Source organism: Solanum tuberosum, unplaced genomic scaffold, assembly GCF_000226075.1.
Source record: "Solanum tuberosum cultivar DM 1-3 516 R44 unplaced genomic scaffold, SolTub_3.0 scf00059, whole genome shotgun sequence".
In the NCBI taxonomy this organism is placed as follows: domain Eukaryota; kingdom Viridiplantae; phylum Streptophyta; class Magnoliopsida; order Solanales; family Solanaceae; genus Solanum; species Solanum tuberosum.
The window spans coordinates 102,011-118,093 of NW_006238983.1; the positions used below are offsets into that span (position 1 = coordinate 102,011).

At 34.5% G+C, this 16,083-nt stretch overlaps 1 pseudogene; it reads left to right on the top strand.

Annotated features, from left to right (window-relative positions):
• The first annotated feature begins 481 nt into the window (after positions 1–481).
• LOC102603361 (vesicle-associated protein 1-2-like) lies at positions 482–2,586 on the top strand (annotated as a pseudogene).
• The last annotated feature ends 13,497 nt before the right edge of the window (positions 2,587–16,083 follow it).

Below are 16,083 nucleotides of genomic sequence, written 5' to 3' on the forward strand. Positions count from 1 at the left end.
TGCTTTTAGTATAGACTAGTGGATCCACTTAGTGAGTTAACGTCCTATATCACGGTAAGGTATAGGATGTGCCTGGCAGCGTGAGGTAAAGCGCTGTATCATCACTATAGTTCTTAAGTGATGGTTGTCGGTTAGAGAAACTCCCACAACAGTAGTAGCATGGTTCCTCAAGGGGTTCTGCTTAGTGTGAATGGGGGTATGAGACTTCATTCATGCATTGCACAAGTAGACTTTGAGAGGGAGCATGGTTTGTCTTTTTTTTTTTTTTATGATATTATGATTATCAATTGACATCATTTTTTCAACAGTTTTTCTTTATATTGTACTTGTTTTAAACTGCTTTATAATGAAATGAGTTTAGTTCAGAAGAGCCAAGGTAAGTGTTTCTTTCATAATCTCTTTCAAGTCTATGTTGTTTTAGCATTCCAACTCGCATACTCATACATTCAATGTACTGATGCCAGTTGGCCTGCATCGTATTATGATGCAAACACAGGTAACTGGGATCAGCATCCGGCACATTCGTTGATCCAATGAGCAGTTCAGAGTCTGTTGGTGAGCCTCTTTGCATTCCAGAGGACTCCTTTACATTGCTTTCAGTTTTAGTATTAGTTCATTAGGATGTCATGGGCCTGTTCCGACATCCATCTCAGTTGTTTAGAGGCTTCATAGATAGTTAGACAGTCAGTTAGTTAATTCAGTTGTCTTTACTTTTCATTTCATATGTTAAAGACTTGAGTTTGCCTTAATGGCCAGTTTAATGTTCCTTTATAACATTCTAGTTACTTCATAAATGTGTATGTGATGAGTTAAGTCTTCCGCTGAGTTAGTAAGCCAGTCCAAGGGTTCACTTGAGGCCAGCAATGGTCTTCGAGTGCCGGTCATGTCCAGGGTGTAGGTTCGGGGCGTGACAGTATTGATTAACATACCACAAACAATACTATTTTAAGAAATATAGTCGCAAGAATATTACACAACTCTTTCACAAAAAAAACTAACATTTCTAAGTAAATAATATATTAATGTGTTGCCATACAATCCTAAAAACAAGATAATCAATTTGTCATTTTCTTCAAAGTATTCCAACTTGCATCTTGACCAATAAACGGATGTCTCCAAATCCTGTAAAACGTACAAAATAAATTTGTTTAGAAAAAAAAAAGAAATTATGTGCACAACCAAATCAGACTATATTTTATTGTTGATAGAAATAAGAAATTATGTGCACAACGAAACACTTCAAAGTCATTCAAAATATTGTTAGAAGGCTATCTTTTCTTTGGAGAATCCCTTGCTATGCTTGGCTAAGGAACCTAAGAACTTACTCACAACTCACAAGAGAACTCATAAGTATGTCTGTTAAGTCTTCTTCTCTCCCAAATCCATTAAGCTGGTCCTACTCACGAGAATTCAGAACTAGGAACATAAAAAAATAAAATAAGGATACCTTATATAACAACATGAGTGCACGCAGAACCTTGATGTTCAAGTCCAATAAATAAAGTCAAATGATGTTGATCCTGAAAAAATTTTCCGAACTTGATGTATTGTCATAATAGTAATTAATAATACATACTTTCTTTGGATTCTTACAGTTTGGACCCAATTCACATAATTGATAGCTGCAAGATAGATGCTTGTTAATGATTGATTGTGCTGGGATATAGATTCTTATCCTGCATAATAGCTGCCCCAAATTCAAGTGAGCACCTGGAAATCAATCATTTGAAAATTTACTGCTAAAACTGTAGCAATCATACAACAACAACAAACCTAGTGTAATCACACAAGTAGAGTCTAGAGAGTGTGGTGTTGTTAAAGTGCAACAATGATATCAGGAATAACAATTCCAATGATTATATTGCTTTCAAGGTGAAGACAACAAATCCAATGAAATAGTGTAAGCCCAACACTTGAATTGTCATGCCTCACTCTTCCAACGATATCATAGTTACAATGCAACCGCAGAAAGAGGAACCACCAGTGATGCAATGCAAGGATAAATTCCTGCTTCAAAGTTTTGCTGGCAGCCCTAGAACTACTGCAAAGGACATTAATCTCGAGATATTCAATAAGAAGTCGGAGAACTACATAGAGGACTGCAAGCTGAAATTGATTTACATATATATGTTCCACCTCAAGTGCCACTGCATGTAAGGGAGGGGTCTGAGGAAGGTTCGGGCTATAGTATCCGAATATAGCACTGTAAATATATCCAAACTTAGTACGTAATATTTCAAGGTGATATAATGCACAACAAGACAGCTCGTTTGAGACAAAGGCACTAATTTGAAATCTGACAGAGGGGAATATTTCTATTATATATGCAGCAAAAAAACCAAGCTTCAGTCTCTTTAGACGGGAACATAACAGAAGTCGTGGTGGTATCCTATCTATATATGTTCTCATTATTGCATTGCTGGATATCCTTCTGGGCTATCTTCTCAAAGAGACATAATCCTTACACATTCTTGCTCTAGTTGTTTGAAAGTTTTTTGGTTTTTTCCTCTTCATGTTTCTTTTTACCACATTCATCCTCTTATTGCTCTTCACCTTCCTCCTCATATTCATCCAAATATTTATACTCCTGAATGAACATAACAAAATTGTCAAATCAAATATAAGATGAAAAATTCAAAAACATCATAGAGATCTTAAATTACATCTCTTTCATATTCGCACATAGTTGTTCAGGAGCAGCCAACTAAATTCTCATTATAGTCTCCAATTGCTAAAGTGGTGCAGAGAACTAGTAAGCTTTGTCCCTGTGATTTTTTTTTTATACATGACAAGATTATCATGCCACTCTATAAATGGACGCTAGGTAAGTATCTTCACTTTAACAAATTAAAACCAAAGAAATGAAGTAGACCAAAGCTCACAAGACTACCAAAAAACCAAAAAAATGTTTCTTCTTATAGGTCATTTTATTTGGTTAAAATTTATAAAATAAGATGTGATCTCTACTCTAAAAATTTTGCAAATATAAACTAGTAACATTTAGATTTCAATTATATATGCATACACAATCAATAAAACAACTATGAAACTTGTTATTTTTCCCTACAAATGTATATATTTTTAACCTGAAAGGAACATGTAATTTCAAACTCTTTGATAGCACACATGAACTTCTTTTAATATATATAACAAAAACAAAAGAGCATAATTATATTGGAACGGAAGAACCATGAGATTCTTCAACAAGGAATCTTAATTATCACCATACATAATAATGGAAGACAATTTGACAAAGTTACTGCTATAATGCAAGTGTTCATAAGCTTTTAAGCAATAAAGAGATACACAACCACAAGAAAAAGTAAATAGTAATAAGAAAGGCTAGAAAAAAAGAGTGCACTACTATAGTTAAAACACTAGGTTATACTCTTAAATTTCTAAATAATTCTTTGACCTCATATTATGTATTTCGAATCTTTTAGCATAGATAATCTCGTATATATCTTTGCTTTAACTTCTAGTGATTAAATGTCTGTTTGTGGACTAATTTTATTTCTTAAATAATGTCCTGTTGTAGTTAAAACACAATCTGAATTCAATAAACAATCCTGATTACCTCTTCTAATTTTTGTTGTTTTTCCCATTCAACAATTTTTGTTTGGAAAACTGCAACTTTTTTTGTGCAAGCTCCCACACTATGTCCTTGATAATGTTGAACTCTACCTTACAAAATTCTTAGAGCTCAAATAAATCACTTATCAATTTTTATAAATAACAATGCTATAATATGTGGAGAACATATAATCACACTAAGTGCCAGAGCACCAAACTTTCAATAACAACATAATTTTAAAAAAAGAATAGAGTAAATTGCAAATGGTTAATCTCTCTGAAACACTAAACATGTATACCCACTTCAATATCAATATCATAATCTCAAAGATAACCCTAACTCATAAAATAATTCTTACTTGAAGAATCAAGATCTTAATAGCAAAGATAATCCTAATTTAGGAATCAATACCATTTGAAAAGAGATAACTTCATCTAAAATAATTTTAATATGGAAAATCATTTTACTCCTATTGAAAGATCAACATGTAAAAAAACTATGAGGCAAAATACAAAATGGAAAGGAAAATTCGAGTTGGATAAAACAATGAGCTAGATATAAACAAAACATCTAACCAAACAGAGAGATTCGAAGATATCAATGGTGTCTGTACATAGCTCCAAACTCGACTGTGAAATTGCTATGAAAGAGATCAAAAGTAGAAGGGACGATGGCGGCATGAGGAACTAAGGTTTGTGGAAAATCTCAGAAGAGCGTTGTTGAAATCGCTCATCTCAGAGATGGTGTTTATTAGGGTTTTGAGACATCAAGTACGTTTCTACCCTTCAAGTTTACCTATAGTTTTTTCTTTCTTTATCTCACTCTTTTTAAGAGTCAAATTTATGAAGTGATGCTCTGTCCTGTTTAGTTTGGAGTATAGGGACCAGTTTCTCACATTTTAGGGACCATATTTAGTCCCTTTGCTATAAAATCAGGAATTAGGGACCTAAAACAAATCTCGTCCTTATAGATATACATTTAGGGACTAGATTTTTTATCCGTTACTAAATGTTGGTCTTAAATAAGGCTTTTTCTTGTAGTGTTAAGTGTGTTTTTGACCCTTATCTCTTAATAGAAATATATAATTAATACCATGAATTTTTAGGTATTAGTAATGCAAGAGGATTTAATGCATGTATTAACATGGTTAAACACTCAATTACATCTCAATTCTTTTTTTTTTTACATCTTTTCCTCTATAATTGTGGAGAATATTTTTGTATATAAATATTTTTATGTAATGCATGTTATTTTTAATACACCAAACACATGCATAAAAAATAAACTATGTATAATTGATGCAAACATTATTAATACACTCTATTTAATTACTATTGTTTTTATACACTCTATCAAATGAGTCTTGATAGAGTGTATAGAAATAATGCTAAATAGAGTGTATCAGTAATGCTTGCATTAGTAATGTTTATATTAGTTATGCTTGCATCAATTATACATAGTTTATTTTTTATGCATTGTTAGGTTTAGTGTATTAAAAATATGCATTTGTATAAAAATATTTATTTACAAAACTTTCCTTCACAATTATGGTGGAAAAAATGTAACAGGAATTATGAGGGGTAATTAGGTCTTAACCATGCTAATGCGTGTATTAAATTCCTATGCATTACTAATATCTAGAGATCCATTAGTAAGGCTTCAAGAAGAGAAAAGTTATGTTTTCAAGCGTCCTTCAAGAATTGTTAATTTTTGCCACGAACATTGTTCTTTTCAGGTATGTAAGGTTTCTCACAATGTTGGACTTGTTCGTCCTCATGCCATACATCTAATTCAACCATGAAATCGTCCATGAAATCGTTGTATGTAAAAGATTCTTGAGTAGTTCTTGATTTTAGTTTCATTCTTTAACAATGGAGGTTATGAGTTTCTTGGATTGAGGATCTTTAGTATGAGTTGTGTTTCTTAAAAGGATTGTATGAAATTCTCATGTAATCGTGTTGGGTTTGATAAACAAGAAGAGTTTAAGAGAAATACCCCAATTCTAACATAGTTTGAAGCTTCAATTTTACCAAAAATATTTGTCGAAGTCACTGGAAAGGACAAGGGCGGTGCGCCGCAGTACGCCAAGAGTGCTAGGGTGATGCGCTAGTAGTACGCCCAAATCTTGCCTAGTACTTTGGGGCCTGGCGCGGCATGCCACCAATACGCCATGAGTGCTGGGGAAACACGCCAGGAGTTGCTTACCCAATTTTTCCTTGTTTCATCCGGCTCATATTCCTTTAGGTTGTGGTTATGTTCCCTTCTTTGCATTAGCTCCTAAAGGCTTCATTCCCCCTTGAGAGTTCCTACTTGTTCTAATCACATGTTTTAATTTTCATTCAAAAATTAAGTGAGTTTAAGAGCTTTTATTGAGTTTTGAGTGCTGAGTTTCTATATTGTTATCGAGGTCCTTGAGTTGATTCGTTCATGTCCATATTTCCGCATGAACCCTATGAATTGAGTATTCTTGAGATGAGTAGTATTTTTGAGTTCCGAGTTCTTAAGTCCTTGAGTTCTGATTATTGAGTTTTCTATATTGTTATTGAGATCCTTGAGTTGATTTGTTCATGTCTATGTTTCAGCATGAACCCTATTCTAGTTTTGACTTTTGAGAATCTTTTAAAGTCAACATTTGTGTTTAAATGGAGTTTTGAGAAAGTAAAGAGGAGTTGGACAAAGAGTATAAGGGAACTAAGTATTTCCCAAATGTTTCATTTTTCTACATGAAGAAAGAGAGTGTTATTTTGAGAAAAGAGAAACTTTGCTTTCTAAACGAGTTTATGAGTTCAGAGATATTACAGAGCAGTTACCTCTTTTAAGAGGATAGTTTGAGCAATTATCTCAAACTAGAGAAAGAGTATGTTTTATAAATTTGAGCACGCTATATATTATTGGGAGTAGTATTGAGCACCGATATGGGGATGAGTTCAGATAACTCAAAATCCTCATAAACCATGTATGCCAACATGGGTAAAAGATCATACTTTTTAGATGAATCCTTACTGCCTTTGGGCAAAGCTTAGTAGATCCATATAGTTGAGGTGTTCTATACCCCGACAAGGTATAGGACAATTCTGACAGCGTGGGTGAGACGTTGTATCATCACGTAGCTCATAGTGATGGTTGTCGGTTAGAGAATCTCCCAAATAGAGTTAAAAATGTATTTTTATTATATCACTTAACATGTAGAGTTCAGAGATGAGTGAGTAGTTTTGTAAAGTTTTAATGATTTCACTTTGTTATTTCTTTACATTCAATATATATATATATTGCAGTCCTTTTATTCAGTTATTTGTTATTCAACTATATTACATACTCGTACATTCAATGTACTGATGTCATTCGACTTGCATCTTTTAATGATGCAGATACATGTTCATAGGGTCCTCAGCAAGATTCCATTGAGATCATTTCATCAGCTTTTGAGTAAGACCTCCTTTCTTCTGGATGTGACAACCCGGAAAACTAGTAGGTGGAACTAGAGCCTTACAAATGTGTTATTGAGTTGTTATGGGGTTTTATGTTGTAGAATGAGTTCCCGAGCTTAGGTTGAGGGGTTTAGGGGTTAAACATCAAGGTATGACTTCCCAAGGACCAACTAAGGTTCCTTGAGGAGGACCCTAAAGTCTAACCCCCAATGCTGCCCAAAAGTCCAAAATCTGCCAAATTTTGGTGACCCACGGATGGGACCTACGGGGCGTAGGTCCCACCACGCCTCGTGGGGAGGCTCCGTAGGTCAAGACCCCTAGTTGACAAGTCTCTGAACCCAACTACGGACCTGTAAGATAGGGCGTCAATGCACCCACGGTCCGTAGGTCTAGGGGGGTAGGTCTCACCTGCAAAAGTTGTCTAGGTTCGGCCAAGGCTTAAACATTTTAGGTAATTCCTTTTCAATTGTTTTAAGTAGGGGTCATTTAGTATAGTCTTTATACATATATATGAACTATTTTAAGTCATTAAACACCCTACTAACTCATTATATCTCAAGACCCCAAATAATAACCATCTCCTTCCCAAAATATTCTCTCTAGAAACTCTATTGAAGAGCAAGAACAAGGTCAAGTTTAGGGTTAAAGGAGCAGCCTTTCTTCTTCAATTTTGTGTGGAAATCTTCATAAGGTATGGTAATTTTCATCCTTCGGTAGCTATCACCCAAGGAGTGCCTTCAAAAGCTTTTATCTCAAATCTAGAAATCCCCAAAAGCTAGGGTTTCAACTCAACTCCATGGATTTCTTTCAAAGTGGATTTTAAAGGTTGAATTATGTTTGTTTATGGATGTATTACTGATTTTATATGATTTTAACTTGAATTTCTCAAGAATCCATGAGTTCCCCAATCCTAGCTATGGTCCTTCTTTACATTAAGAATGTTGTTGTAAGTTGGTCCAATTGATTGGATGTGAGTAGATTATGATGTGATTGCATGATTTTAGTATGATTCTATATGTATACTTGATTAACCTAAGAACCTAGGGTGAAATTGATGTGGCCTAGGGCTAGGTCATGAAAGAGACAAATTGAGGATTTAGATGTGACCTTCTAAGATTGATGAACGTCTTGATGAATTGCCTTAGATTAGATCACCTAGAGATGAACTAACTTGATTAGGCCTTACATGATGAATCATGGTTGAAGTAGTATTGAGATTTAGTTTACTTGATGCTATATGTCCATAATTGAGTAAGAATGAATCATGTGGTTTGTTTACCTTGAGAGTTAGGTTTACATGATAACCATGTGAGGTGTTGCTTGAGAGTAATGCTCATAATATGAAGATGACTCCTAAGGCTTTAAGGGTAAAAGATAATATGAATAAGCTATGGGTGTTAAGGCTTTAAGAAGGAAGCTATTATGTATGTTGAATTATATATGGCATTATTGTGAAAGGACTTCATCCACATGACCTATAATATGAGTATATGAGTGTATACATGGAATGAATGTTGTAATTGAGTTATGACTATATCTATGTCTCATGTGGTGAATGCTAGATGTGTTGACTTAACATGATCCTTAAATGCAAGATATGAGGGGTATGCATGATTATGATGTTATGTGCATGTTTTATGAACACTTAGAGAGTGAAGTGTCTATGATGATAATGTTGTTGTTGTGTCATTGAAAGGACAATCACGCACCCCCCATGCATGAACATGACTATGATGTGACTAAGGTGTTGTTGAAAAGGCTAATTCTCATATGCACCCTTACACATGACTATGCATGAAGTATGTATGTTTATGATAAGCTTGTTGTGTTGATTGAAAGGCTATTCTCATGAACACACTATGAATATGATGTGAAAGGTTTACTCACATATTGATGATTTTAAGGTTGAAATGACATTCTCATCTAATGGATCTATTAGCTATTATGAAACTATGTTGGTTTGAGTGCCTAGTGCATTCTTTAATGAACATGAACTTAAGTGAAGACTTAATATGAATTTTTAAGGAAATTATGCTTAGCACCGAGTGAATATGAAAATGAGATAGAAGCTTTTACGTTAGAAAGTCCGGCTTCCCAAAGTAAGTTATCTCATGAAATAGAAGCCTTTTACTTTTGAAAGTCTGGGTTTCTATTAGCAATCTCCTTATCCCATAACTATGTGCCCACATAGGTTTTTAGCTAGTGGATCCACCTAAAAGCTAATATGTTAGTTCTACCTTAGGCAAGTAGGACACCTCTTTTCGGTGTGGGGGTAAGACATCGAATTCCATGTAGCTCACATGGTCTATGTCGGTTAAGGCTATTTCCCTATATGCTAAGAATATGAATTATGACAAGAACATGAGTTATGTACTATGGTTCCTCAAGAGGTCTACTTAGTATGAGTGGGGGTATGAGACTTCATTCATGCATTTCACAAGTAGGCTTTGAGAGTGGTCATGGTATGTTTCTCCTATGATATGATGATTTATGAGTTAATGCATGTTTTATATGAATTATGAACATGAACATGAACTATACTTATGACTTCTTAATGAGCTCTACTTAGTGTGAGTGGGGGTATGCGACTCCACTCATGCATTGCACAAGTATACCATGAAAGGGGTTATGGTGTGGTTTCCTTATGCTATGAAGAGATATGAATTTATGCACGTATGATATGAAGTGTTGCTAATAGTGACTTTCCTTGTTATAAGCTATGGACATGAATGCTTCTTTGTCTATGATTATTGACTATGGATGAGATCAAAGCATGATAAGTTTGAGCATGGTGGCCTAAAAGTAATACTTAGTGTAAATGGAATTATGGGATCCTATCTATGCATTGCACAAGTATAACCTAGGGTTACATATGTGATGGTTCTATTATGATGAGATGATCTTGGTATTTAACTATGTGTGTGAACTATGTCTTGTGATGATTGGGGTATGCATTATGTACATGTTGGTGACTATGCTTTTTGATTATGATGATATCCTTTATGCTATGATGAATTGTACATGAGTTGTTTTATGAGCTACATTCCTCAACTATTTCAAGAAGATGTTCAAAATTGGCATATAGCATGGTTTCAACTAAAATGTCCCTTTTAACATGTTTTAAGGATTCTTATACATGGTTTCCATACTTGGTACATTTTTGTGCTAACCCATATTTCTATATTTTCTATAAGTGTAGAGTTTGGTGATATCGGCTTCTACCCTCGTGGCTAGGACCATAGTAGATCAAGAAAAAGAAGGTTGGTGTGTCCTCATAGTATTCGAGGGCTTGACCATTATGTCTTTTAAGTCTTTCTTTTATGTTTTAGACTTTTGTAAGGGTCGTGTCCCTAAGATTGTATTCAAGTGTTATAGATGTTTCAGACATAGTGTTATAGACTCTCTCTTGTTTTTATAAAAGACTTCGATTGTAAAGAAAAGTTTTAATTCTTCGCATTTTTCCCTATGCTCTTATGTTATGCTATGCTATGAGGCTTGTATGAGGCTCTTCGGAGTCTTGTACGCCGTGTCACATATAGGGCGTAGCCTTGGGTCGTGACACTAGAGGACTCTAGTTTTTATGAGTTGTTACTAGTAGTTCTATTGAGGAGTCGTGGGTCTTGTCCCGACACTCATCCTTATATACAATAGAGGCTTCATAGATAGACAATTTTGGAGAGTCTTTCAGTTTCAGATGTTTTATTTAAAACTTATGTTTCATACTCAGTATATTCAGTTCAATTTTGAGATTCAGTATTAAACGTTTCTTTCAATTTGATACCTATGTATGCTCGGGTTAGTCTTCCGCTTGTAGTCAGGATGAGGGTTTGCTTGGGGACCAGTAATGGTTCTCGAATGCCAGCCACATTCAGGGTGTAGGCTCGGATCGTGACACTAGAACAATTCAATACGAAGAATGTTAAGTCTGTTAGCACTCCTTTTGCCGGTTATATGAAGTTGAACAAGAAAATGTATTATCCAAACTTTAATGCATGTAATGGTATGCACTAGATTTGATATTGTTCACATAGTGTTGTCAGTAGGTTTTTTGACAATTTTGAAAAATAGCATTGGAAAGTTGTGAAGTGGATATTCAGGTATCTGAGAGGAAGCTCAGATCATGAATACTTGTATTTTGGAGGACCAAATAATCCAATCTCGAAGAGAAATAAAAATGTTAATATTACATGTGATCTTGATAATAGAAATCCACTACTAGATATTTGTTTACTTATTCAGAGGGAGATATATTATGGCAATTGAAGTTGCATAAATGTGTTGCACTGTCTACAACTGAAGCAACGTATATTGTGGCTATTGAAGTCGGCAAAGAGATTATATGACTTAAACAGTTTATTCAAAAACTTTAATTACAACATATGGAGTATGTTGTCTATTGTGATAGTAAGAATGCAATAAGCTTGGACAAGAATTTCATGTACCATGCAAGAAAAAAAATACATCAATGTGAGATATCATTAAATTCATGAGTAAGTGAACAACAAATTATTTTCACGTCAAAAATAATTTACCCAAATGAATATCCTGCGAATATGCTGATCAAGACAACATCAAAAGACAAGTTTAATATGTGTAGAAAATTTATTGACATGAACTCTGATGAAATAAAGATATCTCCTTCAGATGTATGAGACTAGAGGAGTTTTTTTTTTTAAAATTTAAAGTCAGGTTATAGACCCTTTTTATTTCAAAATAACAAAGATTTGTACAAGACTAGGCCCAAAAGGGACCTAGCCCAGGAATACAAAAATGGAAATAAGTAAAAAGACGAAGTTGACAAAGAAGTGGAAAGGTCACATTGAAAATTATCTGGAATGATTATGTTGGAAGAAGCTGACCATGGAAAAAAGATTGCCATCATTTTCCAGAGTCCCAGAGAAATCACACCAATACTTTTCATCATCCACCCCCGGAGAAGCACCAATAGCGACTTGGAAGGTAATCTCCATCTTCACTTCTAGCTAAAGTGAAAAGGAAAATAAATCTTCTATATCTCACAACAGGATTTAGGAACCTCAGAGCTTCAAGATCGATGTGTGTTAGTTGGAGCATACGGTATAGAGGATCTTGCATCAGGTAAGAAATTACCAGATTCTACCAGATCTATTGATTTCGTCACTTTGCATACACGAGAACCTTTCCTTTTGGTGAAGTGTTGGAACAAAACAATTGGCAATCAACTCTATTATATTGCATAAATTTTCTAGACTAAAACTTGATGGATTGAATCTCAAAAGAAATTAATATCACCATCTAAATTTTAGTCTAAAAACTAAATCACAATTTTTAGAGGACAATCTTAAAAGATATGAGACCATGTAGTTTCTTTGCATATTCGAAAGATAAGATGAGGCAGTATAGAGTAAAACCATCATCCAATATTATTAATAATGTCTTGATTGTGTATTTCTTGGACACCTCAAAGCTCCCACTAGGTGCGAAACGTATAAACCATAACAAAATTTCTTCAGGTATTACTGTTGTCACTGAATATTACACTTTAATTCTTTTTATTCCTCTCAATAGTTGAATCTGCATCAAGACATTAAAGTGATTCTGCTAAATATTTTCTGATATTAAGAGTACCACTTTTATTCATGCATATCATCTGCCAGCCTTCATTGGGAACTTCTTGTATAGAATTAAGCTGATAATTACCTGCAAAAATAAAAACTAAGTTAGCAAAATAATCAGCAAGAGTATTTCCTTCCCTGAGGGAATGTTGTACTCTTGTTGACACAATTCCTTTTAAATTCTGAATAAAGCTGACTTCCGAAGTCACACTCCATGGAATTTCCCACTGTCCCTCGATAATGTGAACCATTGCAAGAGAATCAGTCTCAATAATAATCTGAAACAACATATTATCTCTACAAAACACCAAACATTCCCTTATGGCTATGACTTCTGCAATCAAATTGGTGGTCTCCTGAATTTTGACCCCTTTAGCTGTAATTAAATTTTCTTCACGATCTCTTATACAAAAAGTAGCTGAAGTAAGCCCAGAATTGCCCTTAGAAGCACCATCAGTATTACCTTTAAGCCAATTTATGGGAGGAGAAACCCATTTCACCATTTTGAAGTTATAAACCATTCTATACCCTTCAGGATACTGCACAATTAGAGGCCAATTATTCAAGCCAAAATTATCCTTACATCTTAATTTAATGAAATTCAGAATATTTTAATTGATCTCCCAGATCACCTTTCCAATAGAATAAGATCCACCATGTATTATAGTATTTCTCCTCTTCCACAAAAACCACATTATAACTATAAGAATAGCTTGATAAACTAGCTTTATCCTGTAGTTACCATCAGTAGACCACCATCTTCTCATCATGTGTTTCACATTCTACATGGGCCCAATTATTCCAACTGCTCTGGAATAATAAGATCATATTTTGGTTGCAATCTCTCCTCTTAAAAACAAATGATCAATAGACTCATTCACAAGAATGTTACAACACCTGCAATTCTGAGAGATATTAGGATTCCAAGCATTCATTAAGTTAGCCACGAGAATTATACCTTGCCAAATCTTTTAGGCTAGAAATGAGAACTTGAAAGGTAAACCCATAAAGATTTCAAGTTTTCATTGATGTTCTCCTTTTTCCTTTGCAATTCCCAAACACTCTTAACATTGAAATATCCAGTACTAGATTTGGTCCACCAAGGTTTGTTTGCTAAATCTTCCAACTGTAGAAACCTCATAATGTGTCTGATATGATTCACTACATATTCAGGGACAACATCCTGAAGAGCATCAAAATCCCTGCCCTCTTTATTAAAAATGTCTCCTATATCTCTCATGGGGTGACATGTTGGGGTGTCTAACTGATGTAAGTGAAAAAGCCCAAGATTGGTCCAATTATCATACCAAATGGAAGAAGTTCCACCCCTAGGTTCCCAACACAAATGTTGTTCAATGACATCTCTATTTCAAGCATATGTTTCCATATTTGAGAGCCTCTTTTCCATTGTACAAGAGAAGAAATATGGTTCTTGCAATATTTGTTCCAAAAGAAGATTGACCACAAATTGTTTTGTGTCCTAAATTTCCACCACAATTTAGCATATAAGGCCTGAGAAACTTCAAATAATGATCTGAAACCAAGCCCTCCTTTCTGCTTTGGTAGACAAACTTTGATCCATTCAGCCCAATGTTTACTCCTACCAGATTCCTTATTACTTCAAAAGAACTTAGCGAAAATCTTATGTAATTCCTTGATCTCACATATCGGAGAAGTGATAGTAGATAATACATATATAGGGATGTTTTGCAAAACACTAGAAAGTAGAATGTTTTTACCACCATAGGATAACATCCTTCCGTTCTATGCCTGAAGTTTACCTTTAACTCTTTCAATCAGCTCTGCATAATGTTCCTTTCTCTTTTTTGTATGGGTGATAGGACACCCCAAATACTTCATATGAAAAGAACCCTTGTTCATTCCAACACACGGCTCCACTAAGATTGGAATTCCTGCTGCTGCATTTTGATGCAAATAAAAGAAACTTTTGTCTTTGTTCACCTTCTGATCAGATTGATGCTCATATTCATGTAATACATCTATTAATATTTCGGAAGAGTTTTCATTAGTTGATACAAATATAATAGTATCATCTGCATAAGCTAAATGATTTAACATTGTACTCCATTTAGGCAAATCATAGCCCACATAATGGGGATAATCAAATAAAGAATTAAGAGCTCTAGAAAGAATGTCATCTGCTAAAATAAATAAGGCCGAAGAGAGAGGATCTCCTTGCTTCACATCCCTTGTAGAATGAAAGAAACCGTATGATTGGCCATTAATAAGGATTGAGTAATAATTGTTAGCAGTAAGTCTCCGTATCATATCTACAAATCTTGAGCCAAAGCTCATCTTTCTCAAGACATTCATCAGAAAAAACCAAGACAATCTATCATATGTTTTGCCATGTCTAATTTAATGACAACATTAGCAGGCTTCCCTCTTTTAGTAATGTCAGTTACCAACTCTTGAGCTAGTAAAACATTTTCAATAATACTTCTACCTTTAATAAAGCCAGACTGATTTGAAGAAATCAGTTTTGGTAACATATCTTCCAGCCTATCATGAATAATCCTTGATAGGATCTTGTTAACAAAATTATTCAAACTAATAGGTCTCATATCAGAGAAGGTTTGTACATGTTCCTTCTTTGGTATGAGAATCAAATTAGTATGTGTAATGGATTTCTGAAGGGTATTGCCAGCAATAAAATCATGCACCATTTTTAGAATATCACCACTAACTATATCCTAGCACTCCTGAAAAAATCTACCAGTTAACCCAATCATGGTCGCTGGCACTGTCTGCACTTAGCTTAAAATTTGCATTTTTCACATATTCTAAACTTAGCTTCCTCAGAAACTGATTCAGAGAAGTGACACAATAAGGGAAAATTAGTAACATCACCTTCATGCTGAAAATGTCTATGGAAGTGCTCTATTGCTTCATTCGCAATAGCCTCTTTTTCTAACCAATCACCTTGTGAATTCTGAATTCTACTTACTCTCCCCTTCTGTTTTCTTCCTTTCACCCGACTGTGGAAGAATCTGGTATTCCTGTCCCCATTTACAAACCAATCATATCCAGCTTTTTGTTGCCAAAAGAGCTCTTCAAAATGCAGATATCTATTATATTCAGCTTTTGCTCTGTGCATGACAACTTTATTTTCACAAGAAGAGTCTTCTTCAAACAATTTTTCTTTAATTCTCAGAATCTCTTCTCTAATGATAAGTTGTTGAAAAATATCCCCATAAGTCCCTCTACTCCACATAGTTAATGCCTTTTTAATTTTCCTGATCTTTCTTTTAAAGTCTAAAAAAGGGTTAAATGAAATATGAGAATCCCATTTCAATCTAACCACTTCTTTAAAGGATTCATGCTCAGTTCAAAAATTCAAAAACCTAAAAGGTTTCTTTTATAGCATTGGAGCATGGCCTGAGCATGTTCTAGGCAAGTGATCAAAATCTCTAACTGAGCAAAAATATTCTGCATCTCTGCATTTACCAGTATTCTATTCAGTCTT